The sequence below is a fragment of the Haemaphysalis longicornis genome, unplaced genomic scaffold (genome assembly GCF_048455015.1).
Source record: "Haemaphysalis longicornis isolate Haplotype H1 unplaced genomic scaffold, Haemaphysalis longicornis Haplotype H1 scaffold_12, whole genome shotgun sequence".
In the NCBI taxonomy this organism is placed as follows: domain Eukaryota; kingdom Metazoa; phylum Arthropoda; class Arachnida; order Ixodida; family Ixodidae; genus Haemaphysalis; species Haemaphysalis longicornis.
The window spans coordinates 15027728-15041409 of record NW_027526225.1 but is presented as its reverse complement, the minus strand read 5'-3'; the positions used below and the strand labels follow the sequence as shown (position 1 = coordinate 15041409).

The 13682-nt window shown below is 44.4% G+C and overlaps 1 long non-coding RNA gene across 1 annotated transcript; it reads right to left on the bottom strand.

The window, feature by feature from the left end:
• Positions 1 to 203: 203 nt before the first annotated feature.
• On the bottom strand, positions 204 to 7962 carry LOC144162429 (uncharacterized). The gene is made up of 3 exons (XR_013320675.1): positions 7721 to 7962; positions 6244 to 6513; positions 204 to 1662 (listed from the first exon to the last, which is right to left on the bottom strand). It is a non-coding gene; the product is annotated as an uncharacterized LOC144162429 (long non-coding RNA).
• Between the last annotated feature and the right edge of the window lie 5720 nt (positions 7963 to 13682).

Here is a 13682-nt window from a genome sequence, read left to right as displayed (position 1 = left end):
AATAACAGAGGAAATGCCATAAGCAGGATTCTGAAACAGGGTTGAAAGAAACAAGAATGAACAAGAAATTCTTTCAAAACATGTAAAGCAATGCAATCAAATATTTATTTCAACTTCATTTCTACAAAAGACCAGCTCATGAAGACTCCTGATGGGGTATTGGCTCAAAAAAAGAGCAGAGAGCACTTATATAAATGCTACGGGGAGCCTTCACAGCCAAAAATTGTTTGAGCACCTAAACTAATCACTGTTCAACAAACTCATAAAAAATGTTTGAATGCATAAAAAACCAGTGGTAAACACAGGAAACAGTTAAAACGGAATGACGGCACAAGTTTGTCCCGTCGTTCTCTTCTGTGTCCAGGGTTTTCCTATGGTTTTTCATCCATTCAAAGATGTACCAGCTAGCCCAGTCCAACGCCTTGGTATCAAAAAAATATGGATAGTCAATCCTTAAAGAAAGTTGAAAAAAAAAGAAAGTATAAAGTAGGTGACAAAATTAAAACGACAGCAAATTGGCTGGCTTTTAATTTTAAATGATAATATAAAAATAATGGCATGAATGAAAGTGAGCAGCACGCGAAGTACTTTGTTGCTAGCTCGACATTCCACTTTGAACCAAAATGTCCGCTTTCAACACTACATAGGCTAAACATGCAATGAGGCATTCCTTTAGGCACACAAAATATACCATAATTGTTAAAAAAGCTACGAATTAGCTGAAAAGACCTGACCACAACAAATTGGAATTAGTGACTAGATAAAGTTCCAGAAATACACAGCGGCGGCATATAAAAATATATGGTTCCCATACAAAGATTGATCATAACAAAAATTCAGGACTACATTTATCAGACTGGCATCAATGTGCAAAGCAGCTTAATGAAGGAAGGCTGTCTTCACTAAAAACATGTTAATATTGAGAGCTCATGTGCTTCCCTGCAAGTTGGGTGTGTAAACCCACTGACATCTTAACTAACCCACCTGAATCATCACTTTATAGACATTGAGGAATTTTACGAATTGGTTTACTGTAGCGAGCTGTCTAGTTTATTTCTCTATTTTTCTTGGAATTTCGTGTCTAATTCTAAATTTGGTGACTAGATAGCTTTTACTCTGGTGATGCACTGGTGATAACGAATATTTGATTTTACTTTAAAAAAATTTCAGTTTTGTTTTATTGCTCACCAGCCAACGATCTGAAATATCAGAGGCGCTTAAAACGTATGTTGGCATTTCCTTCCTGCACTGTAGTACAACTAACCATGACTTTTACCATTATTTCTTCACAAATCGTAATATTTGGAAAGTATTCAGCCGAATGAAAATGTCATTTCAGAAGCATGCACAATCAACAACGCCTCAATGACTCTCACGACGTGGTCCACTTGTTTCTGTCACAAATAACCTGAGTGCAGACACATTCCCCCAAAGATGAAGGTAACATGCCCTCTTGGGTGATGAATATTTAAAAAGCCTTACGAGTAAATTTGCTGCTGAGCACGTGAAATTGTGGCATTAAAACAAAAGATCCCTCTGCGGCATCTTTCACTTGGAGGAGCGCTTAACCACAAACTTTGAGAAGCTGGAAAATGCTCCATGAGCCGCTCCAGCCAGCAGAAACGATGCAGGACACAAGTTGGTAGGCGGACCGTTGGCATCCTGCGATTGTGAATATATTTCTGTTTAGTAGATGCTCTTCTTTTTGTACCACTGTTTATTTCACCTTCAACAAGCAGCTGAACTCCTTAACGTTCGCATAATAAAATGCTGCAATGCGGAAGAGTTAGCAGGGTTACCTCAATTTTGCTTTTATACGAATTAACACAATGTAGGTAATCTGCACACAACTACAATCAAACTTACAATTTTCACCTACTTCACTGCTAACATCAGCGTTTGACTGCTCAAGCACAAATACAGGTTAGACATATGAGCAATCTGCTAAACTTATCCCCACAAACTGAACAATCAGGCATCAGAAATCGGCAAGGAAGGAGGTGTCACCTTTAAATGGCACTTTTTTCGTTCAAAACATAAACAATACCTGGAAGCTTGAAGCGTGAGAGGGGGTCTTTCACGCTGACAATGTCAGAACATAGCTTGCTAGTAGGCACGTGCGCGATGTGCACAATGTGTTCCTTGAAAATGCGTGCAAAAGCTTGATTGATGTGTAGGACGAGAATTGCAGCACGTTTTGACACAGGCCTTGTGGACGCTTCTGCCTGCTAATGTCAATGCGGATTCCTGCTAGTCGCCCTCTTCGCTTCTTTCTGAATGTAATGCTTTAGGCAGCCACAAGGACTGCATCAAAACGTGCAGCAATTACCTACGTCCCACACATCGGTGAAACTCTCGCACACATTTTCAAGACACGCAGTGCATACATCGTGCATTTGCCCACTAGCAAGCTGCGTTCTGACATTGTCAGCGTGAAAGACCCCCTCTCATGCTCCAAGCTTCCGGGTATTGTTTATTAGATTCCATGCGCTGAATGCAAATCAGTGTACATTGGCAAAACGGGCAATCTGCACAGAAGATTAACGCAGCACTGGAACGAAGTGAAGAAGGGCCATGCCAAAACAAGTCCACTGGCAGAGCACCGTGAGAGGATGGGACACGTGGTCGACTGGAACAAGACAAAATTACTGACAACTGAGTGCAATCTATCTTCTCGATTACTGCTCGAGTCCCTCATGGTTCAGACGACGCCCAACAATATCAACATAATGAATGTCAATCTGCATCATATCTATGCAAACTCATTGTGCCGCGTAATGCCCACTATATAGCTCGGTTTTCCACGACACATGCTCACCGTGAACAAGCACCAAACCGTTAAATGGCTTTCTTGTCTTGGTCAGTGACCTACGTTTCATCACTGCAATAATGCTTTTACCTGCCTACACGGCATTCCGTCAAACACTGGACTACACCACAGGAGCCATTGCCGTTCTTAACCTGCACCAGAGTATATAACCTTTCACTACTGCTATGAGATAGACCCGTAAATGCACTTCAATATGACCTTTATATTTAGCTCTTGGAAACATTATGTATAATTTCACCTTTATGTGGCACCTGCTACAGCAGCTGGTAGTATACCAAAAACATGAAAAAAAAACGGTGGTTTAACACGCCAAAGCTACACTTGGAATATGATGAGCACTGTAGGGGAAGGCTTCGCATTAATTTTGACCAAGTGGGTATTTTTGTGCGCACCGAAATCTCAAAACACGGGCGTCTTTACGTGTTGCCTCCATCTGAAAAGCGGTATCTAACCGACATTCGCCGTACACCACCATAGCCACTGCAGTGGGTTAAACATATGAAATAAAGCGAGTTTTGGAGTGCAAATGAAAACATTAATCACACGTCTTCTTTTCCCAATCGATCTACCTTTTGAAATCTACCATGCAATCCCCCCTCCCCTACCGGCCTACCAAAACACCTTTGTCTCAAGAGGTAATCAGGCTGTTGTTAATGAAGTAAGTATTTACAATTCGAGACTTGCCACCGTTAAAGTCATGCACTTCGTTTTAGAGATAAGCGACATTAGCCATTTGCAGCACCAGGAGTTAAGTGTGTTAAGATCAGATTGAAAGCATTGACGGTAGTAGTTGAAAGAAATTGTGTGATAAATTACAACATCATCTGCAAATTTTTTTATTTATTTTATTTTATTTGTGAATACCCTCAGTGTGAATACATTGAAGAGGGGAGTGGGGTACGAAATACAACAATAACAAAACGTAGCAGCGTAAGTACAAAATATGTAAGAATAGACATTGTACAGTGGCTCAAATTGCACGTACATGAGATAACAACAGCAAAAGGTGTTTATACAACACACGCCGCTTTGTTAAAAATAAGGTTGGACAACGGTATTATGAAGAGCAGCATTAAACAACTCGGAATGAACGATTGCAGCAGTGTCACGGGGAAGGTGGTTCCAGTCTTTTGATGTTGACGGGATAACTGATTTGGAAAAAGTTGTTGTACGGCATGAAATTTGGCCTACTTTGTGGGAGTGGTCAAGACGTGAAGACAGATATGACGGCGGGGTTATAAGAAAGTCGTGAAGGGTATCATGATAAAAGATTTTATGGAAAAAACAGAGCCGAGCGATTTTACGACGCGTGGTGAGCAATGGCAGTCCCAAGTTCAATTTCATTGTAGACACACTGGATGCTCGCTGATAATTTGAAAGAACGAAACGCGCAGAGTTGTTTTGTATCATTTCTAGTTGATGAACAAGTATTTTTATGTGAGGATCCCATATCGATGAGGCGTACTCGAGTTGGCTGCGGACAATGGATTTGTAAAAAAGTAGCTTGATAGATGAAGGAGCAGACTGAAAGTTTCGTTTAAGATAACCGAGCATGCGATTTGCTTTGTTGGTGATGAAATCAATATGTTTTTTCCAGGAAAGATCGGTTGTTATATGAAGGCCGAGATATTTGTACGATGGGACTGATTCAAGAGCAATGTGATCCAGGTGATACGAGGGTGGGATTGTCGAAAGACGTGAAACGCGCATGAATTTACATTTTTTAACGTTTAGCTTCATCTGCCACGTGTTACACCAGTTGGGAATGGCATTGATGTCACTTTGAAGAGCATGAATGTCGTCATTAGTTGTTATTTCTCGGAAAAAAACACAATCATCGGCAAATAAATGAATCGAAGAGGAAACGCAGTTAGGTAGGTCGTTTATGTAAATAAGAAAAAGTAAAGGGCCGAGGACTGTTCCTTGAGGGACGCCTGATATTACGGGGGCAAGCGATGAGCTAACGTCGTTAGCTGTGACAAACTGTTGGCGATTAGTAAGGAAACTTTCAAGCCACTTTAATACGTTAGTTTCAATTCCAATATTGTGGAGTTTTAGTAGAAGTAACCGATGAGAGTCCTTATCAAAAGCTTTTGCAAAATCTAAAAAAATGCAGTCTTCGAAAGAACGACGGTCAAGAATAGCATGAAGTTTGTGAGTGAATAGGAGCAGTTGCGTCTCACAAGAGAATGTTTTGCGGAAGCCATGCTGGGATGGGTGAAAAAAGGAGTTGGACTCGAGGAAGTTGCAGATGTGCGAATATATTATATGCTCAAGAATTTTGCACGGCACGCTAGTGATGGAAATGGGTCTGTAGTTTAAGGGTGAATGCTTTTCTCCAGATTTGAACGCTGGTACCACCTTTCCGATTTTGAAATCATCTGGTAATTCGCCGGTGTCCAAAGATTGCTGAAGGATTTTAGCAAACAGAATGGAACAACATACATTGGTGTTTTTTAGAAATTTAGGACTTATACCATCAACGCCAAACGCTCCCGATGTTTTAATAGAATTAATAATCTTAGAAATACCACCGGTGTCAATTATTAGACCTGCTTGGGAGGATATGCAACATGGAAGATAGACAGGACCAAGCAACCTGCCTGGGGGGACAACAAAGTGGCACGAGCAAAAGAAGTATATAGTTATTAGAAGTAAACTGCATTTGAGAAGAATGAAAATCTTTCGCTCAAGTGAGGACATTAGGGTGAAGTTTGAGAAGTAGTCTGTGGTGTGCAGTGCGATTGAATGCTTTAGAAAAATCGAGAAAAACTACTGCAGTTTGTAAGCCTGCGTCAATGGATCAATGTAGATCGTGAACAAACCTTGAAAGTTGTGTTTCTCAAGTAACCCTTGTGAAAACCGTTGTGATACTCGAATGTGATATTGTGATTTTATAAATAATTAGTGACCTGATAGTGGATGAAATGTTTCCCGACCTTGCATATGGTGCTTGTTAGGGAAATTTAATGGTGAAGTACCGCCTCCTGATTTAAAGATTGGTACTACCTCGACTATCTTCCAACCATTGAGAATAGTGCCTGTCATGAGAGACTGCGAAAAAAGCGCTGCCAGAATTCTACAGACTGTGGGATGTACTTTTCGGTATACTAGTATGATTAATACCAGTATGATCTGAAGTAGACTAGTTTGTATTGCAAGTTCAATACCATATCGAAAGATCCTAAATGTTTGCTTGGCTTGATTACATACGAATACTTGCTTCAAAGTCAGTTCAATTTCTCTTCTTGCCCTTAAGTCATCGGCCCCAGATTCTCTTCAATATCTCTGCTAAGCAATGACACGCTCCAAACGCACAGCACTGCTTCATGAAAATGTTTCAAATAATCAGAGGCCACAGCACTGCTAACAGGTATACGTCATGGCAGGTTCCACAACATGCAATAACTAACCTGAAAGTACATAATCGGTGGGTGCACCGATATGGCAGCAGTGCCTGGACCGATGTGTCGAGCGAATGCGCTGACTTCTGAACGGGTGGTCCAAGCGGCCAGATGATGGATGAATGACCATTCCTGGCGGCAAAGCGTACGGAGCACCAACGAAAGGCCAGGCAGTACTTGGGTACAGCAGGTGCAGTGTCGGTTGGCCAAGGGAGGCCCTGGCAAAGCCTTTGAAACTGGACTGGAAGGGAGCTGGCCCAGGACAGCCAGCAGCAGCACCTGCAGGTGCATAATCTGTGAGTGTGCTGACACTTGTTGAAATACAAGAAGAGCACACACAAAGCACGAATGCTTACATCAAGTAGATTTTTATTCGTTTAAAGACAGTAACCTCCAAGGCACTAATAAGAACATTCCCGGAACACCCCAAGTGAAATTTAGGTCACAGTAAGAATGTATTTATTAGACCCGCAGGTTCTGTGAGTGGGGTATGCATGATATATGCAAAGCGCACTGCTGAGCTAATTTGCATGGAGCACATGCAAGCAGCTCATCTGTATCCCTTGCTTTCAATCGGCACCGGTGTGTGATAGTTGAGGCTCCTCCATTTCAATGTCTGACTTGTATCTGCACGTTCAATTCTCCAATATAAATCGAGTTGAGTGAGTGCCTACAGCTTTCTTGTTAGTCTCTGTATGGCCTGCGGTTTTGCGAAAATGAGAACTTGCGAATTCGCTCAATTTTCTGCACTAATTTAAACAATAAATTTGCCTCTGATATCAAGCCCCAGACTTCCCGAGAGCAACTCTGACGGAATAGGCAGGCGCCTCGTAGGCGTTGTGAAATCTCTCCCACTACCCCGAGACTATGCTAACTCCCTGCGAGGCCGCATGCGCGCATTTCACCTTCAATTTGCACGTATGTGAATTCTTCGCGGCCCGAAGACCGCGAGGCGTACGGTCGCCGGTCTCGCGAGCGCAATAGCTGCGAAGCGCACTGCACGGAATTCGTGTAAGGGGGGAGATTTCACAACACCTACGAGACGCCCGCCAAGGAGTCAAGTGTACGCTTTTTCATATGCACTTCCAGGAAACCTCCTGTTCATGTTATTTCTTGGTATACCGCGGGTATTCACGAGGGAGGACTAATCACAGCGTTGTGCCACTCACGCGAAATTGCGACTGCGATCTGCAACCGCAAAGACACTGTTTGAGAGACACATAAACAAACGCCCCGGTGTTAAAGAGCCTTGCGTGATGTGAAATTATTAGCAGCCGTGTACCACAGCGCGAGCATCGTAGCCAAGGTCTTGCTTCAGCGTAAATTGATGCTGACTTCTGCGGAACCGGTGGACGGGGCGCCACACAAGTATACTAACTCACGTAGGCTCTCAGAGCAAACGAGATGGGGTTCTAGTGAATTACTGACCCATAAACACCAGAACTCGTTCCAACAAAATACAGAATAATAAAAAATGCGTACTTACCCGAGCAAAAACGATGTTTCCAACGTACAATTCTCCTTCACTGTCGTCCTCATCTCGCGGACACACGAACACGCTTTGTTCTGATGCAATGTCATCCACTTTTGACGCGCAGTATTTTATCCGGCGATGATCGTTCTTCCGGGGTCCCCATGTTCAACACACGCGTAGGTTGGAAGGGTAGACATCACCCATAAAGCTTTTATAACTATGATTTAAGCTTGAAATAGATAAAACGGATCAAATAACGCCAGCATGCACGCCAGCAACCACTCGGCACAAAACGCCATGAAAAAACACACAAAAAGTGAGGTATAGTTGCCAGACTTCAAATGCAGCACCTTTATGTTTGACGAAAATTCTGTTAGTACTGTAATGTTGGTAATTATCTTTCTGCTTTCAAAGCCTGAAATGTGTTTATAACTTAAATTTAAGGTTTTTAATCACAAAAATTGAATACACACAAAGTAAGTGACATGTATACTGATATTGTAAAGAGGTTTTGACGTTTGTTTTGGTTTTGTTTTCACAGCGGGCTTCTCAAGAGAGAAGGTGCGAAAAAACGAGCTACTTTGGGTTTAGGAAGAGGGCGGTAAATGTCGGCGTGATAGAAAGCAAGGAACAGGTGCTTACCCTGGTCGTAAAAAAAAGAGCTAATAAAACCCTCACCTAAAAAAAAACAGGTTCGACGAGGAATCGAACCTTTGACCTACAAAACAGTAAACGGACGTGTTAACACTCAGCTATCTCGGTTTTTTTTAAAACTGAGCTATCTCGGCGGGCGGTGTTTAAGGCGCCTAAAGCAACTCTATACTTACGTAAGTTGTCAACGAATATTGTCGCTTGTGTCTAGTTTATGCTGCATTTTTGAAATTGTGGCTGTCCTAACGCTTGTTTCTCACGCACCGGTCTTGCAGACGAGGTCGCATTGCTAGCGCTGCAAGCGATTGAGCCAAAGCTCCCTTATTTACTCAAGAAGTCAACCCGACCTTTTCTGCTCAAGCCACGGTAGCCACCAAATAAATAGAATGTAGCGTTAGAATAATGGCGTTGATAACGCTTGTTTGTCCGGCACCGTCTTGCAGACAAGCAACGTCGCGCTAATACTACAAGCGATGTCACTCCTGGCATGTCAGGCGCATCAAACCCGTCGTGTAAAACGACTGCTAATAGTCCGAAAACCTCTGAGTTTGTAACAAGTGGGGATTATTAGAAAGCAACCGAAGCATGCGGTGGCGGCGACGTAATAGGTACAGCAAACAGGTAGGCAGAACGGCAGCGACGAGCGAAAATGATTTTACACGACCGCCCCGTCGGCCTGCGCAAAAAAGGAAGATAGAACCCCTGCATACACGCCCTCGAAGAAAGCTGTACAGCCGATTCAGTTTGTTGTGGACGAAGAGCAACCGAGGCTGCAGCCACAAACGATTGTGCTTGCCATGGTACGAGCCAAAGCATATCTTCACATCGTTATGTTATCGTCCGTGTGACTGTTACTTATTGAAGGGAAAATTCAGAACACAAACTTTGACGTCTAGCGTTTATGCCAGGCGTAGACGCTGCTGTTTAGGCTCTAAAAACCACCTTCAGGGCGTCTGTCGGTTCTGTCTGATGGCGCGCTCGCGCCGCTGATTACGAACAAGGCGTCTGTTGGCGTTCACTGATCGTGTTGGCGAGCCGGTAAACGCCATCACGGTTAAACTCCCTGTTGGAAGACTACGCTGTTGGGACGATAGAGTGCCGACAGAGCTTCTTATTGGCCCCACAAACGCCATCAAGGTTAAACTCCCTGTTGGAAGACCAGGCTACTGGAACGATAGAGTGCCGACAGAACTTCGTATTGGCCCCACAGGCGTGCTGTGAGCCCAACAAGAAAGTCTTGTTGGACTTTTTGCCCGGGGCATAATAATACGGGAACAAATTCTTAGGTAAATTCGATTTCGTTGAGGACACCGATGCCTCACTTAAAAGTTTTATTTATAGGACTACAAGAGGCATTTTGTAGCCTTCCCTTCCCGTGCACCCAGACATCGAAACGAACCTTGTGATACACTCGAAGAACTAGATTAGTGCAGAGTGGAATTTAAACATTCAGCACATTTTGTTCAATTTACGAACAGCAATTTTAGAGCATTTCCCCTGGTCAATGTGGAGAGTTCATATTTATACCTCTCAACGGGAGGTGAAATAGTGCAATGTGCGGTTTAAACATTCAGCCTGTTTTTGTGCAATTTTGCATGCTTGCATTCACACACCGTTCTTTTAGGCACCCTAACGATAGGGTGCCGTGGTAACACCCCAATCGAGAAGAAATACTTTTTAGCACCCCTTTTACGGTCGTAGCACCCTTTGAAACTTTTGATTACTACCGCTGAATTTTGGCACCCTCGAGGTTGGGTGCCCGAGCAATATTGCAAAATGTTCAGTACACCCCACTAGCACCTTTAAGGGTGTAAAAATGTTAAGATTTACACCCCTTAATTTGTGGCACCCTCATGATTGGGGGCCGGAGCAATGTTTTGGTACCTAAAAGGTGCAAAAAGGGTGCAAAATGTTGAGTGCACCCTTTTAGCACCTTAAAGGGTGTTAAAAAGTTTAGTGTGTAGTCTTCCAACAGGGAGTTTAACCTTGATGGTGTTTGTGGGGCCAATAAGAAGCTCTGTCGGCACTCTATCAACCTAACAGCATAGTCTTCCAACAGGGAGTTTAACCGTGATGGCGTTTACCGGCTCGCCAACACGATCAGTGAACGCCAACAGACGCCTTGTTCGTAATCAGCGGCGCGAGCGCGCCATTAGACAGAACCGACGGACGCCCTGAAGGTGGTTTTTAGGGCCTAAACAGCAGCGTCTATGTCTGGTATAGACGCTAGACGTCAACGTTTGTGTTCTGAATTTTCCCTTCAATAAGTAACAGTCAGATGGACGATAACATAACGATGTGAAGATATGCTTTGGCTCATACCACGGCAAGCACAATCGTTTGTGGCTGTAGCCTCGGTTGCTCTTTGTCCACAACAAACTGAATCGGCTGTACAGCTTTCTTCGAGGGCGTGTATGCAGGGGTTCTATCTTCCTTTTTAAATGCAGAGCATTTCAGTAACTCACGATGTCACCCGCGTTGACGTCCGTAGTCGTAGTCCGCACCCCTCCCCCTACACTATATAAAAAAAATACTATCCGATGCGTGGTTTCGATCCCTCGACCCTGCGGGCGGAACGCAATGTACATGGTGCTCTACCCACCGCGCCCCAAAGCCGACACAGAATGGGAGGCTATGAACGCGCCTTATATCTTTGACTCATTCAAACTACGTCAAGAAGCTGCTGATACAACGCATTCAGTACCACCAACTCCCCAAACACTAAACGTTAACGCAATACACCCACCCCCTATGCGACGCATTTACTCTTGTCCCCCTCGCGGGTAGATGGGCCCAATTTTTGCGCAGGCCGACGGAAGCGGTCGTGTAAAATTATTTTCGCTCGTCGCTGCCGTTCTGCCTAGTTGTTTGCTGTACCTATTACATCGCCGCCACCGCATGCTTCGATCGCTTTCTTATAATCCCCACTTGTTACAAACTCAGAGGTTTTCGCACTGTTAGCAGTCGTTTTACACGACGGGTTTGATGCGCCTGACATGCCAGGAGTGACATCGCTTATAGTATTAGCGCTACGTTGCCTGTCATCAAGACGGTGCCGGAAAAACAAGCGTTGTCAACGACATAATTCTAACGGCACATTCCATTTATTTCGTGGCTACCGTGGCTTGCGCAGAAAAGGTCGGGTTGACTGTGATAGCTTTGCTTGAGTCAAATAAGGGAGCTTTGGCTCAATCGCTTGCAGCTCTAGCAATGCGGCCTCGTCTGCAAGACCGGTGCGTGAGAAACAAGCGTTAGGACAGCCAGAATTCCAAAAACACAGCATAAACTAGACACAACCGACAATATTCGTTGACAACTTACGTAAGTATAGAGCTGTTTTAGGCGCCCCAAACACCGCCCGCCGACATAGCTGAGTGTTAACGCGTCCGTTTACTGTTTTGTAGGTCAATGGTTCGATTCCTCGTCGAACCTGGTTTTTTTTTTTTTAGGTGCGGGTTTTATTAGCTCTTTTTTTTACGACCAGGGTAAGTGCCTGTTCCTTGCTTTCTATCACGCCGACATTTACCGCCCTCTTCCTAAACCCAAAGTAGCTCGTTTGCTCGCACCTTTTTTGAGAAGCCCGCCGTGAAAACGAAACCAAAACAAACGTCAGAACGTCTTTATAATGTCAGTATATATGTTAATTACTTTATGTGTATTCAATTTTTGTGTTTAAAAACCTTAAATTTAAGTTATAAACACATTTCAGACTTTGAAAGCAGAAAGATAATTACCAACCCTACAGTACTAACACAATTTTCGTCAAAAATAGAGGTGCTGCATTTGAAGTCTGGCAACTATCTCTCACTTTTTGTGTTTTTTTATGGCGTTTTGGGCCGAGTGGTTGCTGGTGTGATTTGATCAATTTTATCTATTTCAAGCGTAAAGGGGCCCTGAAAGGCATTTTGAGCACACCAAATGAACTAGCGCAATCGTTAGATTGGTTCGTCAACGTCATCTGTGCCAAGTATTACTCTTCTACGCGCAGCGGAAAGCTCACACTTTTGTTGCAAAGTTTGTCGCTTTTTTCTCACCCTTCCCTTCGTGTTTTTGGACGCCGCCATCTTCACATGTCTACGTCATCGATTCCCAGATGTTCGTCATGAGCTAGACATCCTGCTATTGGGCGACTTTTTCACGCACTTCCGCCACAGAGATGAGTCGTCTGCTCAGCGTCGGATCGCCGGCTGATCTGCCAGCGTAGTGCAGGAGTGCTTGGACATTTTACGACAAACCAAACAAGTGTAAACAAACGCTTAACCGTTTGTATTCAATGCAACACGGCCATAACACGACATGCATATTCTCTTACCTGAGTACGTTCCATAAAGAAAGCGTTGAAGCCCCGTGGCACTTCTTTCGTGCAATCGCAGAGAACGCCCTGAGCCGAATTCCCGGGTTTGACGCACACACTTCATTCAACTTCAAAAGAATCCAGAGATGCGTTTCGAACGAACACAACGTCACAACATGCGTTGCAAGTCTGAACCGCGATTGAGAGACGATGGGTTGCCTCCTCCTGCCCGTTGTAAATTCGGCACTCACCTCGCGCGCGGTTTGCGGGGACGAACAGCAAGTCACTTAACTATGGCGCACAAGCCGAGATGGCTTTTAGCCACGGAGACTGCACATACCCCATGCGAGGTTGAGTCGTACGTCGCTCGAGCAAGATAATCCAGACCATGGGAAGCACTATAAACCCGCAGAAGCACAGCGTCGCATTTCATCGCGAAACAAAGGCGTCCACAACACAGGCACCGTCGCCTCCTGTAATGCCGAACGCATCTCGCACTTCCCAATAAGAGTGAGTGGTACGCCTGCAGTGCCCACATGTCGCGAGTTGGGACCCCGAGCTGAACCGGGATCACAGAACTGTAACTGACTTCTAGAGCGGTTTGTGCCTTGTTGCCAAGGCAATCGATGTTTGATATTGTCAAAGTATTGGCGCTCGCTCCAGCGCTAGAAAGGTCAGAGGCGGGGCGGATCATGTTTTGCCAACGTTGCCGCTCTCCACCGCGCGTCGCCCCAAGCTGAACTGGTCACATGATTGAAGCGTTTTGTGCACGGGTTCTGTATCGGTTTAAAATGTCTTTTTCACATGCCGCCGGCAGGAATTACCACCGCCGCAAGACCCGGCACCAGCGGGGCCGCATCTGGTACACTAGTACGAATTCTTGGGCAAGTTGGTGCGGCGATCTTGATGAATTATCTGTGATACGGTCGAAACACAAGGAACAACATGTGTGATACGGTCGAAACACAAGGAACAAAAAGTAAGAGAAATAGTAGAGGCAGATTTGATTAGTAAAGCAGGATTGTCCTG